The sequence below is a fragment of the Athene noctua genome, chromosome Z, assembly GCF_965140245.1.
Source record: "Athene noctua chromosome Z, bAthNoc1.hap1.1, whole genome shotgun sequence".
Lineage (NCBI taxonomy): Eukaryota > Metazoa > Chordata > Aves > Strigiformes > Strigidae > Athene > Athene noctua.
The window spans coordinates 16,741,680-16,765,964 of NC_134077.1; the positions used below are offsets into that span (position 1 = coordinate 16,741,680).

The following is a 24,285-nucleotide window of genomic DNA, read 5'->3' on the forward strand; positions in this document are numbered from 1 at the left end:
CATAAGGTGTACTGCAGAAGCATCTGGGTGGCTGCTTGATGTGTCTTGCTCAGGTACTTAATATTAGGGTTAGACTAATGAGTGAGCTATTAGAGAAGAAGGAGTTGGCTTTTGTTGCAGTATGTTGTGATTGTCTAGGCATTTTCATCTAATACTAAATTTCACCTAATTTTCACCCTGGTTTTGCAGTTCCTTGATCCTATCTACACTCTTCCTCTTAATCAAGTTAAAAATTCCAGGTTTATAAAATCCTGCCTAGACACCTGGTACAGCAATCTCAAGTATCTTGCACTCAAAACTTATTTTTCTATAATGCTGAGACATAGTTCAGTGTTCTTTTACAAATTATTTTCGTTTATGTAGGACTTGTAAAGAATGCGATTATGATCCAAGAAGTTCCCTTTTTGTAGTAATCTAGAAATTTACCTGTAGTTTTGTAAGAAGTTATGCAACAATTTCATAATCACACAAAATTGCTGTTTTTAATGGCTTTCCAATAGAGACATCACTTAAGGTTTTTATTTTTCTTTTCTTTTGCTTATTACATTGTATAATTGATTTCTGGTAGTATCAAACCACTAGTAAATCTCTCTCAGTAACATAATTAATCTCCAAATGTTACAATTCAGTCTTAGTGAGGTCTGCTTTCCCTGAACCTCATATTTAACAAGACTGAATTGTGCACACGCTTTGGTGATGTGCTGTAGTTTTGGCACATGATGCAGTAAGTTCAAATAGGAATACCTAGTGCTTGCATCACTTCAGCTTTTGATTACCAGCACTGTGTCACTGGGCAGTACTTACATCTAGAGTTATAGATCATAACTGGATTCAAAAGCTTACAAATACATAGCAGCTTCCTCAGAAGATTCATGTCAATCCAACTCAGATTAAAAATAAAATAGCATCCAAACTAAAAATTTCCATGCTTGGCTTTAATGGTCCAGGATTTCAGCATGTGAGCTTTTGGGTCCATAATTGCTTTGATCCATATGTGTCAGTTACTGCTACCACTAATAGAACATACATACCTAGCATTTATATGAAAAAACTTCTGGCATATGTTGAATTTAAGAGGATGCTCCTTAAAACATCATGGCTGCATTAAGCGTGAGCTGTATTCAGCAGCATGAGTTTGCTGTGGGAAAATAGTGGAAATTGAGTTTTTAGAGCAGACCTATCAAAAATCCTTGGAAAATTGTGCAGAAACTTTACTGGGATTCATATCCTTATATGCTGTGTTTAGACCACTTGCTGTCAAAGCTGGTATGATCTTCATGCCTCCTGTGGCCCCTGATGCAAGTGGTATCTCCATGTACTGTCTGGGGCTTCCAGTCCCTGTCTCCCAGTGCAGTCTGGAAAGACATCACTGTGCCCTGGTGCGGGTGGTACACCTGCTGAATTTTACTCCTAAGCAGTTTGGAGGAAGGAGCGATAATAAAATCATGCAGCTCTTTTGTTACCACAAGTCCGGTGTCTATAGATGATGATAGATCTTTGCCTCTCAGTAAGCAAGTTCAAGTTGCACACAAGGTAAATATAAGATATGAAAGCTTTGAGTGTGTTCATACTGAAGACCCAACGTAAAGAACAATGTGTAAATGGAAAGGGGGTTTGTGTCTTTGTTTAGCTCTGTTGAATTGCAAATTAGATTGCAGTTTTCTTTAAGTAGGCTTCCTTTGTAAAGTTGGCAACTATCAAGTAATTAACTTTCAAGGCAGGAAGGTCTAGACGGAAAGGTCTATCTAAATAAAAGAAATTGATTTGTATTAATATAGTATTGAAATACCAGGAGCTTTTGAGGGAAAAGAATACACCTGAAAATCATTGTGGCTGATATAAACCAAAGGATAACAATTTGCATCTTTGTGGAGTGCTTTTCATATGCTTTTGAAATACCTGAAATACATGATTTCAGCAAATAATACACACCAGGAAGTTCTTTGGGACATGTTCTAGAAATACCAAGACCAAGAATTGCAAGTGTTACTCTAGAAAACCACTGATAATTCTGTGGGCATGAAACCTTTGTCTCCAAAAACCTAAAAATGTTTATTTGTCAGGCTTTTGTGCTGCACCTAAGTTGTATAATGCATAAAACTGTGAGACCTTCTCCTCTTTAGTGTTATATACTCTTATTTTTACCTAAAAACTGTCTAAGGAGATCGTGGATCCCTGATATTCTCAGTCGGAATAAAATAAGTATATCACAGACACAGAAGAACAACTCCATTCGCACACTTTATAGCTTGATCCTGTTCATCTTGAACTAATGGAAATTCAGACCTCTGCTTTATCTTAAGCCACTGTGGCTGGCAGCTTCAGCCTTCCAACTTTTTTCATAACTGGAGAAACAAATACCACTTTCTAAATAAGGGGACAGTGGTTAATTCTTTCAACAACGGGATAATAGATTATTTCAACCTCACTGAAAGTTCAGTGCAGTGCTAAGACTGCTTAAGTATCTTTTAATGCAGAAACATAATGCAATATTTGCATTCATTCATATTATCTAATTTGCTTCCAATGGATAATTTTCTGTCTGTGCCTTTGCTGACAAGTCTTAGAAAATGCTATGCCTTTGCAGAAGGGCTTGGATTAATAGTGCCATATATCTTGGCATGTTTTTCATGGCCATGCAGATTGTTGTCATTTTGATTTTGGGTTTTTTTGTGGGTTTTTTGAGTCTGGAATTATGTCACAGAATCATCTAGATTGGAAAAGACCTTGAAGATCATCCAGTCCAACCATTAACTTCACACTGACAGTTCCCGACTACACCATATCCCTCAGCGCTGTGTCAGCCCAACTCTTAAACACCTCCAGGGATGGGGACTCCACCACTGCCCTGGGCAGCCCATTCCAACACCTAACAACCCCATCTGTAAAGAAATGCTTCCTAACATCCAGTCTAAACCTTCCCTGATGCAACTTAAGGCCATTCCCTCTTGTCCTATCACTTGTTACTTGGTTCAAGAGGCTCATCCCCAGCTCTCTGCACCCTCCTGTCAGGGAGCTGTAGAGGGCGATGAGGTCTCCCCTCAGCCTCCTCTGCTCCAGACTAAACACCCCCAGTTCCCTCAGCCGCTCCCCGTACGACCTGTGCTCCAGACCCTGCACCAGCTCCGTTGCGCTTCTCTGGACACGCTCGAGTCATTCAATGTCCTTTTTGTAGGGAGGGGCCCAAAACTGAACACAGGAATCGATGTGCGGCCTCACCAGTGCCGAGTACAGGGGTCAGATCCCTTCCCTGTCCCTGCTGGCCACGCTATTGCTGACACAAACCAGGATGCCATTGGCCTTCTTGGCCCCCTGGGCACACTGCTGGCTCCTGTTCAGCCGGCTGTCAATCAACACCCCCAGGTGCCTCTCTGACTGGCAAATACTGTCAGTACAGACTGACTTCCTTCAAAACAAGGACTAGAGAAACATAACCCAGGAGTCTTCGTGTTCTGCTTTTGATGTGTGTTTTTGTATGTCTGTAGTGTGTTAAGCACCACATGTTCCGTGTCTGCAAGCCTCATCAGAGTCAAGACAGACAGGACAGACTAGACACAGGAGAAAAGTGAGGTGCAGGTGAGGGAACCGGTGGTTCAGTGTGTCATAAGAGACCATGGCAGATTCAATCAGTAGATGAACTGATGTATGCTCAGGTGAATAGCCAGTGTGTTACACTGCTGCGGGCAAAGGACCATTTGGGTTTGAAATGTATTTCTGATAAGATGGTCACCACTCCTGATGCTAAGATAAATATTGTCAGTAACCATGCTAAAATGTTAGCCTGTTGTTTGTTTTTTTTTAATATAGAACTGTTTTATTCTGTAATTTATCAGACTGTTTTAAATGTATTTTATTACATGCCAATTCTCTAAGTTAGAACTTGTACTTCTATGGTTATAGCAGATTTTACAAGCGGTTAAACTCATTTACAGTAAGGAAAAGTCATGTGCCCCCATGTCAAGGGATTATGTTTCTTCCCTGAAGCAGAAGTGCAAGGGGTTTGTTCATCTTTTGCTAAGAAAAGGCAAAGTTTATCTTCATTGTTAGATATTTTTCTGAATGGTGGAAGTATTGTTCTTCTTTTCCCCTATTGACTTGGTTTATTTAAACTTGACATGTAAACTACTTTTTATATCTTTAAACTTAAGAAAGAGTAAGGTAATTTTACTTGAATTCTTCATTCTTCACTTGAAGACTGTTGTAGCAAAGCCAGCTAGGTTTGTATGATGATGTATTCCTCAATTATTATTTCAACTGAGTCAGGATCTGATCACAACACATTTTCTCTCCAGTGTAAACACAACTCTTTCAGGCTTCTCATGCAGTTAAAGCCAAATTCAGTATCTGTCAATGCTTTGAAAAATAGCAGTACTCTTTAAATGAGCACTGTGTTTGTGATAGTGGTGGTTTCACTTACCTATTTGATTTTCATAGTAAAGCAGACCCCTGTGCTCACACAGCCATTAACACCAGGAAGGTGTTTGAAGAGGCTGGCACTGCACACCTGCAGATTGGTAGCTTCTCGTGGCAGTGAGGTAACTGCTCTTCAGTGCTCGTGGTTAGTTTAATTAGAAGGCAATTTTTCAAGAAATACAGTTGCTGCTGCATTTAAGTGGTAGCTAATCGTGATACTGTTTGCAAGATCTTTATTTTATTACAAGACACATTTCTGCAACTTCAGTTAAATAAGGATTGGTGGTCTGGGCTGTCCCCTTAGCACTTTAGGCAGATGTAATTTGGCAATAATAAGAATAAGCCACGAGGATGGCTGGATGAAATCTTAAGCCCATAGTAAACAAGTAGCAAATCCGAGACACCTCTGAGAAGTTGGTGTCTCAGAACCACAGTAAGACAAACCTGCTTGTGAAGGAAGATCTACATACGACATTCAGCCCACTTTTCACCCACAGCTGTGCAGGAGAGTGTGTAAACATGGCTGATGTCTGCCAGTGTTGTGATGCCATTTTAGGGTTCCCCTTGCTTAAACAGGAAAGGATCAGATTTCTCTGAACCATCAACTTTCTTCAATTCTTAAATCTGTGGTTCATTAAACATCCAAATTCCTTAGTAAAAGTGCCAGGTAACCCTGCTTTTTTCTTTATCATTATTTTAGAATAAATATGGCTAGGCTGCGCACTTGATATGATTAATCTTTTTTTCCTCAAGGGGATGTATAAAGAAAGCTTTCTTCTGCATCCCTCTTGCTGTGTGTAATACCATGGTGCATAAGAGTAAAGTGATGTTTATCGTGATGTTCTGTATGCTTCACAGCTGCGTGTCAGTCATGTAGAATTAACTTATTAATGTTGCTGACAAATCTCTCCACAGAAGTGAATGTAAGATAAGTGTAGGAAAAGATTGACTTTTTACAGTTCTGGCTGATTCATCACACATGCTTATAAAGGGGTCTTGCCATACATAATGCACGATCCTAACTTGAGAAAGAAGCAGGTATCTGGTTGGTGTTAGCTTTGGATATAGGTGTCTTTGTAGCTTAGAGTATTAGTTAAAGTTTTAAGGGCCTGAAGGTTTAGATTACTTCAACATTCATGCAGTTATCTTAGTGTTCAGGAATTTTATATGTTTATTTTTAAAGACCTTCCTTCCTTAATTTCTAGGACTGGAATGAGAAAGAATGGATTGCCATAAAAGTTTCTGAAATTATATTTTTGCATTAAATATGTATTATGATAAAGGACTTCTCGCAGGGACTCAGATTAAGAGTTATATTCAGAATATAGTTTCTGTTCCCCACTGAATTTCTCCATCTGGTAATGTTACAGTTTAGGAATTGTTAACATATGCATTTAACAAGTTAATTGTAAAAGCTCAAAATGGGTAATTTGATTGTGCTACTAAAACAATAGTAGTCAAACAGTCCAGTCTGTGGTTGCCAGCTTTAAATTATCAGGATAGTTGTAAATCATGCGAGGGGATTGTGGGAAATAGAGCTTTCAGCTTTTCATTACAAATCCCCCATTTTCTGTATAGTGATCTAAGGGAGAACAACATGCAGCCATCTGTCTAATAGACTGCGGTGGTGCTTTACAGACCATCACTCTCAGCTCTCTGGGGGAGTAAGAGTGGGAAGACAAAACATGCCTGAATATTACAGTATCTTCAGGATCATAGTGCTTCCTACTGCACAGGTTTGTAGCTAAGAACTGAGCCCACCTCTCCATATAACTGCTGCATGTTAGGAACTCTGCATATGTTATGTCAGCACTGGAAACAAGAAGGGCATTTTATATGTGCTGCTCTTTGCTGTATGAGAGATGTTTCTCCTTTTTACCTTTAAAAAGTAGAATCCAACTCCAGCATGCCTCAACTAATGTATTCTCTGCACTTGTGAAAGTACACATATGTACCATCATTGGTGCATAGAACAGGATCCTAGAGCAACCTGTATAAACACTTGTGAGAGTCACGAGGGGAAAATGTCATGCTCTAAAAGAGGGAAAGAGGTTAATTTAAAAGTGAAGTCTTAATAACTTCCATTTTCAAACTTTTAATTTTACATCTTCAGACATTATCCATATTGTTATCCATAGGACTAAGGTGCAGGCTTTTCTTTAGAAGCTCTGTTCCAGTAGTAGATATTCTGCACATGCTGTACGTTGACTTTGAGGGCTTCACACTACTTCTTGGGCTCATTTCTTCTTGGGGTGTTTAACAAAGTGGCACCAGAAGATAACTAATTCTCGAGCTAAGAAGAAGGAATAATTTAGTTGGTAAGTCCCTGAATTGCTGGCTCAACAAATAAGGCCTACTACATCATTTTCCCTATCTAAAAAATAAGGGAAGCTTACATGAGTAATATCAGAATCACTATTCCTGTGGCTGAAGCACATGGTACCTGGGTTAGTGTCTCTTGCCAGTTACAAGATGTTACTAATGCCTAACTCTGCTGTGATTATTCCTGTGACATTTGTACTCCTTGAGCACATTGTATGGCCATGATATGTAGGTATGATTTCTGAGATGGCAGTGTGTACATCTGTCGCAAATACATAAAATGTCAGGTTCCTACTCTCTTATTTCTGCCTACCACACTTTGCTGACTCTTTGTGCTTTACCCGCTCTTCTTTTCTTAAAGAAAAAAAAAGATTAAAGATTTTAAAAAAGAAAATCCATATTAAAATTATACTCAACAGAAGTTCACATCTGCCTAAGTATATGGCATGAAAATGTGTTCATCTCAGAGGAAAAAATACAGCAGTCATTTTTAAATACAAATTATGAACACAAGGCAATTAAAATTTTATATTCATACATGCATATTTAGAAATAGCTTCCAAAAGTTATAACTCGGTTCAATAAACAGTACAGTAACTGATATGTTTTGATTAATCAGAATCCAGTGTGATTTTATTATTAGAGTGGAGAAGGCTAATATAATTTAAAAGCATTGGCTGTTTGTGATTAATCCAAAGTATAAGCAGTGGTGGTGGTGAAATTCCTTCCCGTTGCCCTGACGTACTGTTATTTTGGCATCAAACAAAAGTAACAAAGTAACTTTCAATAAAGAACACTTTATTTCAGATAGAGACTTTTCAAATTGATAGTGTCTCTAATATGATGCCAACCAAATTTGCCTTGGCATTCTTTTGTGTTGACATGGTAATAAAAAAAAAAAATTACATATGTACTTCAGCTGTATGAAATCTTGTCCTAAAAATGTGATTAGTGGCTTATGAACTCTAACTTGAAGACTTTGTGCTTTTTAGAGCTTCAAGAACTGTTCAAGTAATTTGTTTTCTGGCAATAATTTTCTTTAAAAAAAAATAAATCTGAATTGCTTGAAACATCTAAAAAATGGGTGTGTGATTAATCTAAATTTTCTTTGGCCTTTAAATGCTATCTTTCACTTTGAGGTGTCCTTTAACCTTTTAAAATTAAATTTAGTCAAATTTTAAGTATAAAAATTGTCTTCAAACAAAATGTTGCCTCTTTCATATAATGTCAGAGTGGGTACTAAGTTCAAGGGGAAGAAAAAAAAACTTCTTGCAGACATTTTTACATCTCAGTTCTGTGAAATTGAATTTAGTTATTTTCAACTTATTCCAAACTGTATTTTTCAGTGTGACAAGAAAAATCGATTTGGAGTAAGAGGTAGGAGGAGCCAGAGAATTTTACATATCAGTGAAGCTGGTGTTTCTGGGTGAGATTTCCAAAAGATAAGGGGGAAGGAGAGAGCACTGTGAGTGGAGAAGTGAGAAGCTCCATGGAAACAAACATAGAAAACAAGATTTTGGGAGTGTACTCAGAAGAGTGAGCAAAGGAGACTGGGTATGGAATCCAGATTCTAAGTTTTGTCCAAAAACAGATCGTGAGAAACTTTGTTGAGGTGTAAAAGATCTGTCCTTTAGAATCAGGGACCCTAAGTGGAGAATGAGACCTCCAGTGAGTGAAAGCACTGTGTTTGATGATTTTGAGGTGGAAACTGTGGAAAGACTCATGATACTTCTAGGCTGAGAGAGCAGAAGATTTTGTAAGATGAGAAATACTGAGCATATTTGCAATTGGCAAGGGAGGCAGAAGATAGTGGAAGGTTAGAAGAAAGCCTGAAGGAGCGGGAGAGGAATAGTAGGACAGAGAGCAAGAGAAAGGAGCTGAAGGAGTTAGACTAGATAAGAAAAAAATGTCCATCCACTTAGTCCTTGAGAGAAATCTTCAGATTGCTTCAGCATTAATCCAATCCTTTCTTCCTTCCTCAAAAATAAAAGAGAGCAGAGGAGAAAAGTCTTAGATTAATTCTTCAGTTGGCGACATTGTGGCTGCATTGGGATGATTGCCTGTCTGGAGAAGCTGTTAGGCAGCTCCCTAGCATCTTTTGTCTGTACTGCTCAGAGATCTCAAGAGATTGATGTAGCCCATAATTACCTTCTCTTTTCTGGACTTAGAATAGCTTGAATGTTGGGACATAAAGTGAACACCAAGATCATTCAGTGCTCTGCCTAATGCCACTGAAGCACTTTTTGGACACCTAGAAGAGAAGCCAGGCCTCTTACTGTCTAGTGTGGCAAAGGAGGTGTCCTTACTTTTTGGCAGAGCAGCACCGCCCACTGTGTCTGAATATGCTGTTCTTGAGTCATTGCCTCCATGGGGAGAGCCATCCTATTGGTAGGCCTGAAGACGGGCTGTTGGCTGGTACAGACTGTGACATCCTGCAAATTTTGTTGCACTGTTTTGATCTTTATTTGCTATTTTGAAATTTTTGCCACAGACTTTCTGCTGACTCATGGTGAATGAGATGTGCAGATTTTGGTAAATGACATAAAGCCTTCTCGCCAGCATTTCTACCCTACAAGGCTTTTCTTGTCTTGCTGCTTGCTCTGCCTGTGCAGTCATCCTTGTCCCTTTGAATTAAATGTACATAGCGAATATTATTCTGCTTATTTTTCTCCACATGTTCAACCTCTTCTCAGGCTGTTTTAGACTTCCACTCTTAATTTTTCTGAAGCATAGTGAGTGTAATTTGAGCTCTTTCTTGTGCTGTCATAGCTGAATCCATCTACGCTCATTCAGGTATGTCTTTATTCATGCACTACTTTCCTATCAACGGGTGTAGTTCTTGGAAGTGTGATAGGTCCCTACCCGCCAAGTGCTATTCATCCAGCAGCTGAAAGATGCTTAGGAGCCATTCGTCAAGAACATGAACTCCTTTTGAAAGACAGGCCTGAGGGCCATGACATTTAAATGTACCTGCCGATCTTGACATATGCTATAGTCATTGTGGCAGCTGGGGCATACTGAAGGAGAGTGTCTGTGGTATGCTAAGGAAAAAAGAGGATGTACTGTTAGCCTAGTGCTTGAAAATTGCTTGCCTTTGTAAATTATCAAAGGAATTCAGTTCTTTGTTGGGGTGAAACTCTTCTGGTTTCTTCTGAAGATCCTCATTTCAGCTGTGGTTACAGGGATGAATTGTTTCTGGCAGGAGAAACTAGCACAGGAAGAATCTCATTCCGCTTCAGTATTCTGTGCACTGTCTTTCAAACATGGATAGGTACAGCTGATTCGATCTCTCTGCTGGACTCTATAGCAGACTAATAGAACAACAGATCCATGGCACGGTAACTTAAGTTTGCTTTGGTATTTGAGTCTGACTTTGTGATAATTTTCATACAAAATTCATGAGCTTGTTCGGAGAAAAGCACTCACTGATGAGAAGCATTCTCAGCTTCTCACATTACTATTGCAACCCAAGTTGCTGGAGACGGTGTCTTTTTTTTTTTTTTAGATCTCTGAGCTACCAAAGGAAGATATATCTCATAAAAGGATCTAATCTTTGTTCACTCAGAAATTACAAGTCATTAAATTATCAAAACATTCTGATATCAACATGTGGTCTGAGGATTTAATGGTACTTTAGAAGGAAGCAAAGTACTATGCAGATTGCATAAATCTTAGTTTATCTACGCATTTTTTTCAGATCTGTGGCCAAATGCTGAAATGATGCTTTTCTCTTATCTTTATAACCATTGTTGTGAGTTTTCAGTCTGACAGTGATCTGTTGTGTAATTCATGCTGCCCTGGCAATCTAACTGCTGTCCAGTGTTCTGATTCATTATTCTTGGCAAGGCAAGGTAGCATGCACCAGAGTTACAGAGAGCAAGTTGAATTGAGATTTGTTTGAAATACACTTTTTTTTTTTTTAAAGCAATGTTTCTTTTCAATATAACTTTTTTATTTGTTTGTTTATCTGTATATTATAGATCACTTGTTTTCTTTCTGAGATTGATATTTTATTTTTAAAAATCGTGTTCAGGTTTTATTTCCAGAAAATTGACTTTAGTTTTCTCCATGCCTAGTACAGAACTGCTTACAGAAATAACTAGTTGTCAGTAATCTTTTCAAAGACTTAGTGTAACAAAATGAAACCCTTGATCCCTTAGTCTAGATTTTTAAACACTGACAAGATAAATTAGAGCTTTATTGAATTAATGATTCAGTAATTCAAAAGGATTCAGAGGAAAGTCTTAGAAGAATGGATGAAGTATAAATGAACTCTGTATTAAACTTAGTATTAAGCAGAAGAACAATGAATCATAAATTGCATCTGTATAAATGCACATATTTTCTGTGGGGAGACAGTAATTATTATGCCCAGGAGCATTCTCTGTAACTTCTCCCACTCAATTACTGTCAGCATCTATTAGTCCATTATGATAAAAACTTCTGAAATGATCTAAGGTTAAAGAGAACTGAAAAATCAAAATCTCTTTGCTTTAGGTTTTTTTTTCCTGTTCTAAATGGTTTTATAGCTTGCAGCACTCTTATACAGAGGCAGTTAAATTTAGAAATACATTGGTAAACATACCTTAAAAATTAAAGAAAGCTGCAAATCTCTTCATTTTTTAATGACATCATTTAACATCAAGTTATAAGTGTTTCATAAGGAAGTTATTAGAGATTATCTGATTTGGCCTATGGTGATGTCTTCAGGGATCCCTTTGTGATACTTGCATACTGAAATGGGAAGAGGAAGCACTCTCCACTTCTTTTCATTGAAAGTGTTGAGTTTATGTGATTCTCTTTTGCAATTACTTGGCATTTCTGTCATGTACTGTATAAACAAAAATAAGAGAATTGCTGAGAAATACTTGTATGTTATACTGCATAAGTGTATATATGTAAATAAATAAGTGCATTTATATTCCTAATACAGTCTCCTATTGGCTACAGGCTGGAAGCTGTCTAAATCCTGCCATCAGTGGTGTTCTGCCAACCCTTGAAAATAGGCCTCTTTGAATCCCTGAGTCTGATTTAAGATTGTTGATTTAATATCTTCAGAAAACAAGCCTAAATCAGCAGAGAAATAATTGGCTGGAAATGTGAATTGCACAAGATACATGTTCTTACTTGATGTTTCGGAAAACACACTCTGGAGGAATTCTCCACCCCACTCCTGTGTTAATTGTGACCACCCCAACCAGCAAAAAAAAAAATTCCTACCACTGATAATTTCTGCTCCCTAGTTAGTCACGTGTAAAGAAACCTTTATTTTTGATACCGATGCTCTCATAGTTAGACTCTGTTTTGCATCACGTAGGTAGCATGTTGTCTTGTACCTTTCCTGAGATGTATAAAAAGACTTCAAGCTAAAGAGGCAGTGTGGATGCAAAATATACATGAAAATCAGAAGCAGGAGTTTATAGAAGGTAAGTGACAGCCATGACAAGAACTCACAGCATGAAGCAGATGTGTGATACAAACACATATCACACGGATAAATCCTATCATTTAAGTGTATACATACATACAAGCCCATGCAGTCTTACAGAGGGTGGATGGAAGGGTATGGATTAAATGCTCAGATTCCCTAGGTGCCTCACAGTGATGGACTTGCAGGGTGGTATTCTGGAGTTGTGTTCTTTTTTTTAATTGATTTGAGTATTAGCCAAAAGCAAATGGGGACTGCTTTTAAAATAGAACTGAAGAAAAATATGAAAGTGACTGTGTGGTGTCATTGCTGTATAGGGGGCAAATATGTGATATAAGAAATCTCTTCTAGCTCTCTATTTCCATGGGTGTTATAGGCCACTAATGGCATGTATAATCTTCATTGAGATAAGGAGCTGGATTTGAGATCTCCGCAGATGAAATATTTGGCTCTGAAATAAAATGCTGAGTGCCTTCAGCTGAGAACTTTAAAAGTCCTAAAAAAATCTAGTAGCTTTTTTCTTGTAGGGTCATTCTTCAAATTCAGATTTTAGAAACCAGAAGTGTTTGAAAGCATGAAGAAAGGGAAGACTGAAAGCAACAAGAAATATTTCTTAAGCAATTTATAGAGTTTGAAAAAACATTGTTAAAATTCGTATAATATATTGCTCCCATGGCTTTGTTAAACAGAGAGCTCTCTAACGTTAAGGCTCTTTGTTACCCAAAATTGTGGTGGAGAGCCAGAAGAGGAATATATTTAGAGTATGAAAATATACAAAGTACAGATGTAGCTTGAAAATAATTCATCCCAGAAACTGAACAGAAGGCAATAGAAAAGGCACAACTAACATATAAATCTTACTGGTTTTGCCTCTTATATGAGACCACATTAGTGATCATTGATGAACAAAAATAAGAACAATATTTGAGGTTAATAAAATGTTAATTTTTAATATGATTATTACATTCATTCATATTCCAGTAGTATTTGAAGCCACAAGTATCTCATCATATTGCAGGAACAGCTGACGAGGCTTGGATGCCTAACTCAAGGAACAGCCCACAGCTGGCGATCTAGTGTGGGTGGAGGGACTGCATTTTAGCACTTCAGCCCAACATGCCTACACACCTCGCAACTGCACTTTTCCCTCCTGGCTGACTTCAACATCTTCCTTCTTAGCAAGCTTCTGTAAATCCCTTTCTTTAGGGCTTATTCACATGCACTCTTTGTGACAGCACCAGTCATGCTGGCCTTGGGAGCTGTATGCTCAGAGGTGTAGGTTTTAGACATTGCTCTGCATAGCTAAGGGATGTCAATTCCCTGACTGTTCAAAAGGGCTGAGGAAGTGTGGTTCAGGACTGCAGAGCTTAGAACCATCTAACTTCAAAAGTACGAGAGAGGAGATCAGTCTGTCTGCGACGCAATTCTGGGTGCTCATGGAGAATTTCTTCTTGTGTTGGGGAAATCTGACCCCTGCTAAACTGAAAGTGAATCTGTACAGTGATAAATGTTAGCTTTTTGGGGAAACAAAGTGACAAGTGACAGAACATTCAGTGAACAGTCAGTGAGACAGAAAATGGAGTAGCTCATTTGGGATATAACAACAAACTGGCCTTTTTGTATTTGCTATTGAGTGAAGTTTTAAGAGAGTAACCATCATCTTAGTGCACAGGTAATGCTTTGTTTGAATGTGAGCCATTTGTGGAACTTGTAAAGCCAAACATTTTAAAGTTAAGATCTTTAATAATGCTTAGGATAGCAGCTGCAACACTGAGGGTCCAAATTAAACCTAGCAGTGATGGACATTAGGTAAATTTGCTGCTATCCCCTAAATCTCCCTCCTTTGTCCACGAGAGCACTGCCCTTACTGTAGATTGCACCATTTCCAAAAGTGGGGAGGAAGAGAGCCATGGAGGTTTTAACTTTCCCCATGTTACATACTAAGGCTCCAGTAAACCTAAAGCAAAACTTGTATCTCTGAATTTTAAGCTCTATACTTTAAAGCACTAAACTATTCACCCACTGTTAGTCATGAGCTGTTTTGATCCAGTAAATTTTGGTATGTTTCTGTATTAACAGTTTGCCAAGTTGTCCCATATCTTATGTTTTTTCTTAGAGCAGGGATGATTTTGGCAGTATGTATTTAATAGGTGATTTTCTTACTATTCTGTATTTCCTTTTGGAAAAATGTTTTTTTCAACCTTCTTACAGTCCTAGTTCCTTGAATCACAGTTTTTATTCTGGCAATAGATTTAGTCTTTAGTTAAAATTAACAGCTCTGTTTTCCCATATCCTTTTATATTTTATTTGCACATTTAGAAATGTTTAATTAAAAAGGAGTGGGAGATGATGAGAGGAAAAGCAATCATAGTCATCTGGAGCTGGCTGATCATGAGTCAACAATTGCATCCTCTTACAAAAAGACAGATAGAGTAGAATGTATAAAGCTGAAAGAGAACTACCTGAGATAATCCTTTTAGCTTAGCTTTGATAAAGTCTCAGATAGACTGCTGTTTCAGACTTGGGATAGCTGGAGAGAGTCCAGAGGAAAGCTGTGAGAATGATCAGTGATCCAGAAAACTTAGTTGAAACATTTATTGTGTTTCATCCAGAGAGGAAGGAAAATATAACAGTCTTTAGGTATGTAAAAGACTTAAAAAAGAGTAGAGAATAACCTTTTCTTCATTCTTATTGGGGAAAAAAATGGTAGAGGAATTGAATTACATTGAGACTTGAGGTACATATTAGAATAACCTTCCTTGTGGCAAGGGTAGTCGTACATTGAGATAGATTGCCTGGGGAGGCTGCACAATCTTTGCAGGTCTTCATTGCTCTTTAGAAAAATCTGATGAGAGTCAAGCAGGAATTAATTGGTCTAGTTGTGAAGAATGGGAGTGAACCAGATGACATCTGGCAGTCCTGCCCAGCCGTATTTTCTGTAGTTCTTACACAGGTTGCCAGTTACTTGCACCCAGTAATTTGTTTTGCTTGAAAAGCAAGTTGAAATGATAGAGTTGGTTGTGGTTTTTTTAATTAAATCTCTAGTAAATTCCAGTTTTCACTTTATTTCGGCCTTGTAGAAGATTTTTTTTTTCCTTATTTCTCAATTCCTCTGTATCTCTTCTACTTCATTAAAGAGTAATCTAATGTTTATAGCTTCTTCCACATACAGGTTATTATCAGGTTCAACTGAGTAATCCATACATATTTTTCTCAAATACACTGGGGCTTTTACCCTGATTATTAAAAGAAGCCTCAGACTTTGAATAACATTTTTAGGTCCTTGCTCTTCCAAAATTTGTTAGTCTTATAAGTGTGATCATGAGAACTGGCTACAACAATCGAGTAATACATCTTTCTTCTCAGCTTATACTTGGTATTTCCTGGTTAATTTATCAAGAAAATTTCCCTTTTAAGTTACTGATATGTCAGCAACAGTTTCAGCTAGTAGAGATCTGGTTTTCCAGCTGTCCAGATCTCAAAATACTTTACATTAAAAATGACTAAACTATTCTTCATAACATTCCTCTAGCTCAAGTGAATAATTAACTGTAGCTGGCAGTATGACACATTTCACTCATGGAAGACAGCCTGAACTTGAGTACCACATGAGCTATTTTATATGTCAAGTGAAATTGTACCTACTTAGAAAGTTTGGACTTCTTGTCTGTTTGCATCCTTTAAAATGCTGATGATTTCTTTTATAGCTCAAAGAGTTGTATTAATTCCTATGTGTGGCCTCGGACTGCAGTGCAGATGTCCTGAGGTATTCTGTCCACAGATACACTTGTAAGCATAATGCAGTGGAAGACATAAATTTACCTTTCATCCCTACTGTGAAAGTCAAAACAAATATCAGTTGTTACTTACTCAGCTTAGTTCTGCTAAAAAAATGTTCTAGCTATTGTTAAGTCAAAGAGGCAAAACTGCCAAATCTGTAAGAACAGAAATGTGGTTCAGTGAAGTATTTAAAAAATGAAGGGCAAGATTTATTGTTAGACTCCTAAGGATATGAAGAGATTGAGAGGGGGAAAAAAGACTCTTATTTGTAACTAGAATGTGATACCTTGTCCAGGGTATGCTGGTGAGGCAAGTGGAAGGGTTAAAGGAGGAAAATAGGCTAGAATCCTTAGCTATCTGAATAGACAAAAAAAAAGGGAAGGAAGATGGAAGTTTCTGATGTGTTTTGTTAGCGTTTCCATGAAAGAATTTAGGGAATTCCTGTGCAGAGAAAAAAGCTGATGAGAGAATTTAAGGAGTGAATTCACAATTGCAAAACAGTAGTTCGGCTGAGGATGGGAAATCTCATATTAGAGAAGTAGAGTTTGAAGGTAAGAATTTTGAACCTAAGAAGGATCACAGAATCATATCTCAAGTTGGAATGGACCTATAAGGATCATTGAGTCCAACTCCCTGCTCCTCGCAAGACCACCTAAAACTAAACCATGTGACTGAGAGCCTCATCCAGACACTTCTTGAACTCTGACAGGCTTGGTGCTGTGACCGCTTCCCTGGGTGTTCCAGTGACTACCCACCCTCTCAGTGAAGAGTCTTTTCCTAATGTCCAACCTGAACTTCCCCTGATGCAACCTTGTTCCATTTCCTCATGTCCTGTCATTGTTCACCACTTCCTCATAGGGGGCTCCACTGCCCCCTATGAGGAAGGTGCAGACTGCCATGAGGATGCCCCTCAGCCTTCTCCAAGCTGAACAAGCCAAGGGACCTCAGCCGCTCGTCGTAAGTCTTGCCCTTGAGGCCTTTCACTATCTTGGTCGCGCCCTCCTCTAGACACACTTGAATAGTTTGACGGCCATCTTATACTGAGGTCCAAAACTGCACACAGTACTTGAGGTGGGGCCACACCAGTGCAGTGTAGAATGGGGCAGTCGCCTCCTTCGACTGGCTACCTATACCCAGGGCATAGTTGGCCCTTTTGGCTGCCAGATCATACTGTTGACTCATATTCTACTTGGCATCAAATGAGTGAAATTACTTAATTGGAGAAATCTTAAAAATACATGTGAAGTGCCCATTTTTCCTTCTGTTTCAGACAAGTATTTTCAAAATATGTTCAGCAGAAAGTAGTTTGGGACTCTTAGCAAGTGCCATGCATCACAGTTGATACAAACTGGAGAGACGAATAAAACATGTATCAGATGCAGTCAGAATAAAAGGAAAATAATGTTTTGTCTTCCTTTGAACTTTGCTGTAGAGGAAATAAGTAAAATACAAAAGCAATACAATAAAGATAAAATTAGGATTCCTTAGGCCAAATCTTACAAATACTCTGGAAATAGTTTATCACAGATGTCAGAGATCCTCTTATGCATCTGTTAGTAGCCCAGCATGAGAGAGGGGCAGGACTTCTGAACAATCTGTTAGGACTTGTGAATTTAGGTCATGTGTCTTCTTGGAAATAATCCATCCTTCCTCAATGGCCCATGCAATCATAGGGTGTCCATAGTTCAGCATCTTTCTTCCAAAGCGTGTCATTTATATCCTCTTTTTTGAATGCTGCTAGCAACTTTTCTGTTCCACATCTAAACATACAGAGTCATGGAATCACAGGATTGTTGAGGTTGGAGGGGATCTCTGGAGATAATCCAGCCCTCCTCCTCAGAGTGGGGTTTCTTTAATGCAGTTGCCCTGGGCCATATCCAACTGGGTTTTGAGTATCTCCAGGCTCTGCAATTTAAGCAACCCGTTCCACTCTTTGCTCACCTTTCAGTAAAAAAGGTCATTAATTGAAGATATTAAACAGCATTTACCCTTGGGTGACTTCAGTGGTGATTAGCCCTCACCTGGACTTTGTGCCACTGATTGAAACTCTGAGCTGGACATTTCAGCCAGTTTTCAGTCCACTTCACTGTCCACTTACGCAGTTCATACTGCATCAGTTTATCAATGAAGATTTTACATGGGACAGTGTCAGAAGCCTTTCTAATTCTTTTTCAGCACTGGGCCTTTGCTTAGATGCCCTTTTGAAGACAAAATGATCTTTTGGCACATTTGGGTGCATCTCATTTTCTCCAGTTTATTACTTTTTGGTAGGTTAGCATGGGTCATACTGAGAAGATATAATGGGTGCAGATGCTCACGTCCCAATCAAGGCAGTGATGAGTCTGAGTCTTTTTCTTAGTCTGTGAAGCAAACCAGTCCTGGACAGGCCTATCTTAACTGCGTGCTGCAATCTTTTTGTTTGTCATGTGGGTTAGAATAATCAAATGTGTTTCTGAGGAAAATGCATGTTTCTGAAAAAGCCTCAGCTATGTAGTTTATTCACACAAATCTATGTTCTGCTTTTGCTGAAATTACAGTTTTTCCAAGAATCATTTAAAAGGTGGCTGCTTGCTATCTTATGTGCACTAGTGCCTCCTTTTCACATAAAATGAAGTGTCAGAGCCAGGTGCAAATACAGGAGTCTTCATGCTTGTGTGGCTTGCTCTAAACTGCGGTATTGCAAGTAAACAGTGTCACTGCATGCACTCTTTGTGCTATGACCACTTGCTACCAAGAGTGAAACAAAATGTTCTGAGTACAATTAGGTAATCAGAAGTTAGGACATCTCCCTTTTGTTGCCCATAAAGTAGCTAAGAGATATTTTCTGCTGTTGAGCAGAATTTCAAAATATTTTGGAAAGACTACTGGAATAATTTTCCCCGCCCTTTTGTAGTAGGATTCTGACTTTGTCACATGAAGATCATTTCCACTTGCTAATACCCTACCGAGTGTTTTGAAACATGGATTTGTCAGTAGCCCTTGATAGCTAACAGCTTCCTTAGACTTTACAACTTTGTTTCAGTCTAAGCTGTCCCTCTATTTTTGGATAAGAGAGTTGTGGGTCACTAGTCAGTTATTCTCTCTGAAATTACGAGGCTTTTTGAAAAACAGCAATTAAATCAATGTAAAACTCCTTATAGAATTACATATAAATGTGACACACAGTGTTAGATTCTCAGCCTGATGAAATGTGAGCAGGCTCTTCCTGAAAAGTGGTATATTAGAACTTGGCTATTAAATCTACCTGGGGTAGATTTGGTAAAGACTTACCATGGATGGACCTTTTTAGTCCTCTTGTTTCATGATGTGAACCAGGAGACAACCCTGTTTACAGGTTTCACTTCAGCTAACCACACATAGAATGACTTCTTTTAACCTGGATTGCTATTGCATAGTATTCTTGCTTTTGCATGGAAAATGCCTTCTATTATGTTCAAACATCTGTTTAATTTTTCTCTTTGTTCTGTTCAAGGATTTCCCCTTTTGATAGTTGAGAGGTAGTTTAGGGTTTTTTTAAAATATAAATACGGAGGTGAAACTTACGCTTTTGCACATTGCACTGAAGAAGGATTCCTGAGAAATATGATGAAATTTTCAGTCGCAATCTCAATTTGCTTTCAGTTATTTGTTGTTTAGAGATCTATCCATGCACTAAAATGATAAAAATGAAAGGAAGAAAGTTCTATAGGTACAAATTAAGATTCCTGCTGCTCTTTTGTAAACTAGTGCTAGTACTCAGTCAAGGAAAGCTCTCTTTTAAAATCCTACTTTCTTCTTGTTAAGTCTCCAGCAGTGTGGCCCTAGGAATTCAGACTGAATGTATGCAGAATTTCTTTAGGTTTTTAGTGGTTTTTGCAGCCTGCTTGCTTTTCCTGGTTATGTAAAGAGTCTGATACTGCGAAATCCAGTCTTTTTTTCATAGTCCCACCCACTAGAAACCAAATTATTATGAATTATTCAATTAATGTGGGCACCATGACTGACTGTAAAGTGCTTTAAAAAGCTGACTTGCATCCTTGTGAAGAATTAACCTTCCATGTTGAATTAATATTACTTTTATTTAAATATAGAAGTATTACTAATTCAAAATCATTTTAGATGATGCTGCTGTGCCAAATATCATGGGGGTGATAACATGCTTAGGAATTCTCAACATAACAAATGACATACTTCTTTCTTTTAACATCATGCCGTCTTCCTGAGGCTTACACACTGTCCTTTTAGAGCAAAAGGAAATGTAACTTTCTTAAAATTACCAGTTTATAAGCTACTACACTGTAATCTATTGGCTGAAATAGTAGTAGTGAGATACTACTCATCCACACCCTTTTCTTGGTGATTCAGAGTTTAGTTCCAGTCCAGCTGATTTCCACCGTGGCTATGCATTGAAAATGAGTCTTGATCAGTCACCCTGACTTCTCTTTGCCATTTAAATCTGTGTTCATGCATTTTAATGTCAAGGTTAGTGTGGGATCCCATGGCTTGGCAAGCCCCCAGTGACACAGGGGGTTTCTGGCAGCCTCTGCCGTTTGAGTGAGAAGCCCAGGTGCTCTGCTCAGGGCTGCTGTGTGGACTGCCTGGCTGGTGGCCTTCCCCAGAGGACAATAGTGCCAGGGTACCCCTTCAGATTTTGTTATGTCGCGTTCCCACCATCGGTGACCTTTGCTGTTCCAGAACTCATCTCTTGCCTCTTGTTTCCCATGATTTTGTGCAGGTGCTGGGATGGCTGGAGAAGGTCACGATTTGCAGCTGAGCTGAGGGAGGCGTGAAGCATCATCCATCCCCTGCTGACATTTGAGGTAGTGTGATAACTTTTATTTTACCTGCAAGTGACTTTATTATGAATGCTGGCTAAGCAGAGCAATCAATAATATCCTGTAGCACTCTGCAGATAATCTTCACAGATCACATGATCTGTTCCTACAGGAAGTGATAATGATAATATGCAGTATACAGAATTCTGATTGGAATCCAATCGTCATATATTATTACCCCAGACAATAGAGATAGTTGAATTAAGCCTTTCAAATTCAATCCTGATGTAAATTGATGGCTTCAAGCCCCATTCTACCAATCTCTAGAACCTAGAATTTGAGACAAAGGGCTTGGTGACTGGTAGGAGTGCTTAAAAATTATTATACTGTATTTTAAGGAGCCATTGCTCATTTATAATGTTACTTAAAATATTAAGGGCCTGACTTTATAAATGCACAATAGTGGAACAAGTGGAGAAAAAAAAATTCTGTGTTTTTCTAGGGAGAGAGAACATGAAAATACATACATATCAGAACATTGTAAATAATAAATCCTGGTTTAAATGACACTTAACATGTAGTTTGAATGTATTTATTTGGTCTGATTTGTATCTGAGATGTATTACTGAAAGCTTGATCAGATTACAGTGGGATAAATTTACAGCTGCTATCTGTAGCTGTAGCATATAGTATTTTTATGAGACTTCACTGGCTATTCCTGTCTAAGTGTACACAAATGTCATTAAATAGGAGAGAAATTCTAGATAATTTTTTCGTTGTTTGTTCTACAATAAGTAGAACTTGCTGCATATGTCCATGTTTTTAATGTTTCTGAAACCAGATGGTGGAATTATAGATGCATTCATTGCACCATGGATCTCTGCTTGGGACACTTGTCTAAGGATATACCAACTCCACTTAGAAGATAAGATCAGGATAGTGAAAAGTTACTTATAAAAATGCTTGTAAAGTAGGCATAATTTAGAGTCATTAGGAGGGACCTCCTCAACCAAAGCCTTACTATGCCCTCTCATGCAGAGTAAGCACACCTGTAAAACAATTTGTGAATGACTTCTCACCTTTTATGGCCGAAGCATGGCAATATAACCCTACAGAAAGCTGCCTCTGTGCTCTTTTTTCCTGGCTTTCCATGCCCAGTAAGCTAGTCAGTCCCTAGCTAAGCTGCCCATTCCTGATTCTTCTGCAAGCAGCAATGCAAGAAGTGTGTCCAGCACTGGGAGCACACAGCTTGGACATGGAGTGTGGCCTCACTGCAGAGCTTGACCATGAGCTCACTCAGCTGTGTTACCACCCTCTGTAACTTCATCATGTTTCAGTTTCCTCTTTGTAAATGAAAGCTAATAATTCTTAACTTCCAGAGGACCAAAGCATCTCCTTCCTTAGGAAATGCTGTTACTCACACAGTGCCTGTCATATTTGATGTAATATTGATGCTGTGTTACCAGGGCAGAGTTCAAATCCTTTGCATTTAAGTGTGACCCTGGGCTTGGAAATTAACAGTGGATCCCTGGGTGAGAAAAGTAATTTCTGTGGTGCTTTCTTGCTTGTTATTTTCCACTAACTAGAGATAAATATTTTGGCACAGGCAAGAGCAACTAACATAATCCAAGTATAATGTGATCGTAAGTGAGGGGAGATTATGCTGACCAGATATCTTGAAAATGACACATCTGTAATTTATATGACCTCTGCCAAGTTAGTTTTACATTAAGAACTGGAAATGTGATAACTGTCTCCATGTAGATCAATTAATGGCTTAGCCTTCATATATTTGCTTTTCAGTACATGTTTGGCAATACCAGCCCCAGACTCAGTCATCTGGAGGCAAGTTTACTGTTCAGCTCTTCTGTGAAATTGAGGCATTTAATGTATTATGCACAGTGGGAAATGTTCATCTGCACATTTTCTAGGCTAAGAAAGTGTTCTACTCTGAATGAGGCTTTTGTTTATCCCAAATGAATGTGTCGCATTCTTTCCTTAAAAATTAAATAGATGCCTTGTTATTTCAAGTCTGGGATACTGAAAGTGACCCGTAGATGTGGCAAGAGTACGTTGTGCCTCATTGACATTTACAATCCCAATGGAAGATAACATGAGGCACAGCTTTAAATAGATTTTGACAGTGCTGGTAGTTCTGCTGAATATGCTGGAAAAAAATTTAGTATCTGGCCAAAAGTAGCAAGAGATGCTTGTAAAATAACTGCTGTAAAATATTCCAGTAACCATAATTTTTTTAGCTTTTAACAATTATCCAGCTAACAGGTCAGCACACCTTTCTGTTCTTTAAATAACACTCTGCTAAGCTGCTTGCTGAGGAATACAGTGTACAAAGTACAGAAACCATTTGTGGTGCTGAGAAAAGCTAAGAGTACAGAAATAAAATTGACTGTTCCTCCACAGTTAACAAAAAAATTACAGGAATACAGGGCTTCTCCTTTTGAACATCATTTTAAGTTCACTTGCCTACACTGAACATGCCAGTAATACAACAAATGTATCAATCAGTTTAATACCAACATGTTGTAATACTTTTCTCATCAGGCTGCCAAAAACTTGGTATCCACCATGTGTGAGGTACGTCTGCTAGTTTGTGACTGGTATTAGATCCAAATCCTTTGGTCAATAGTGTTATGAATAAATCAGACACACATATACTTAACAAAAAAACCCCTAAACCACTCTTTTTTTTTTTTTTTTGCTTTATGGCTGTTCCTCATACTTCTGCTTTATCAGTTCATCATACAATTTGAAGGGTTTGCTTTTTAACATTTAGTGATACAGTCATCAGTCGACAATTTAATTTGCTTTTAAATAAATCTAGTTAAATTCTGCTGCTGTTGAATCATGTGTTACTGCAGATTTGAAATCAAAGTTAAGATTCAGTTTGAACAAGTCTGGCAAAGTCAGGTATTGTTCTGGCAAAGGACTACAGGCAGTCATTTTATTAACTACTGTGAATAAAACAGAAATGAAACTAGGAATGTTAACATTAAAATATACTGCATAAAGTATTTGCTTAATGGTCTTTCTTTCTTTGAAGACAATACTCTGCACTCGTTGTTAACCACTTTTATTCTGGTTCTTGCTTCTGCGTAAAGTAGCTCATAAATACACTATTTGAGAATTATCTGTGAAAAATAGATTTTTCAGACTAAGTATACTACACCAAACCCATAAAAATAATCAGATTAGATACATGTGTGGAAATCTATCCTACCACTTATGACTCAGTGTGCTTTGAAAATGCACTCTAGCAAATGAAGTCTTACACTGTCCATACTACTGTAGGGTTTATTATGCGTGACTAGTAAAAATATGTCCGTATGGTCCGATCTTTGGAGTAGTATGTGGGAAGTAAATCTGGATTTTGGAAAGGCTGGACTCAATATTCTCACTTAGCTGTGGTGATCCTGCTCTTAGTTCAGCAACATCAGACTGCCTTACCCCATCTACCCTTTGTGCCCTCTCCCCAGGGAAAAAACGCATCCCTTTCACCATGCAAGCAACTCTCCTTTTCCCATCTCCTCTTCATGAAAGCCATGCCCTTCTAATTTCATCAAGAGCAAA

The 24,285-nt window shown here is 38.3% G+C and overlaps 1 protein-coding gene across 1 annotated transcript in view; it reads left to right on the plus strand.

The window, feature by feature from the left end:
- Positions 1 to 24,285, plus strand: part of GHR (growth hormone receptor) — a 134,754-nt gene that overhangs the window by 29,560 nt on the left and 80,909 nt on the right. Inside the window, exon 2 of the mRNA XM_074932365.1 lies at positions 20,658 to 20,742. The gene's annotated coding sequence lies outside the window, so the exon portion shown is untranslated. The remainder of the gene's footprint in view (positions 1 to 20,657; positions 20,743 to 24,285) is intronic.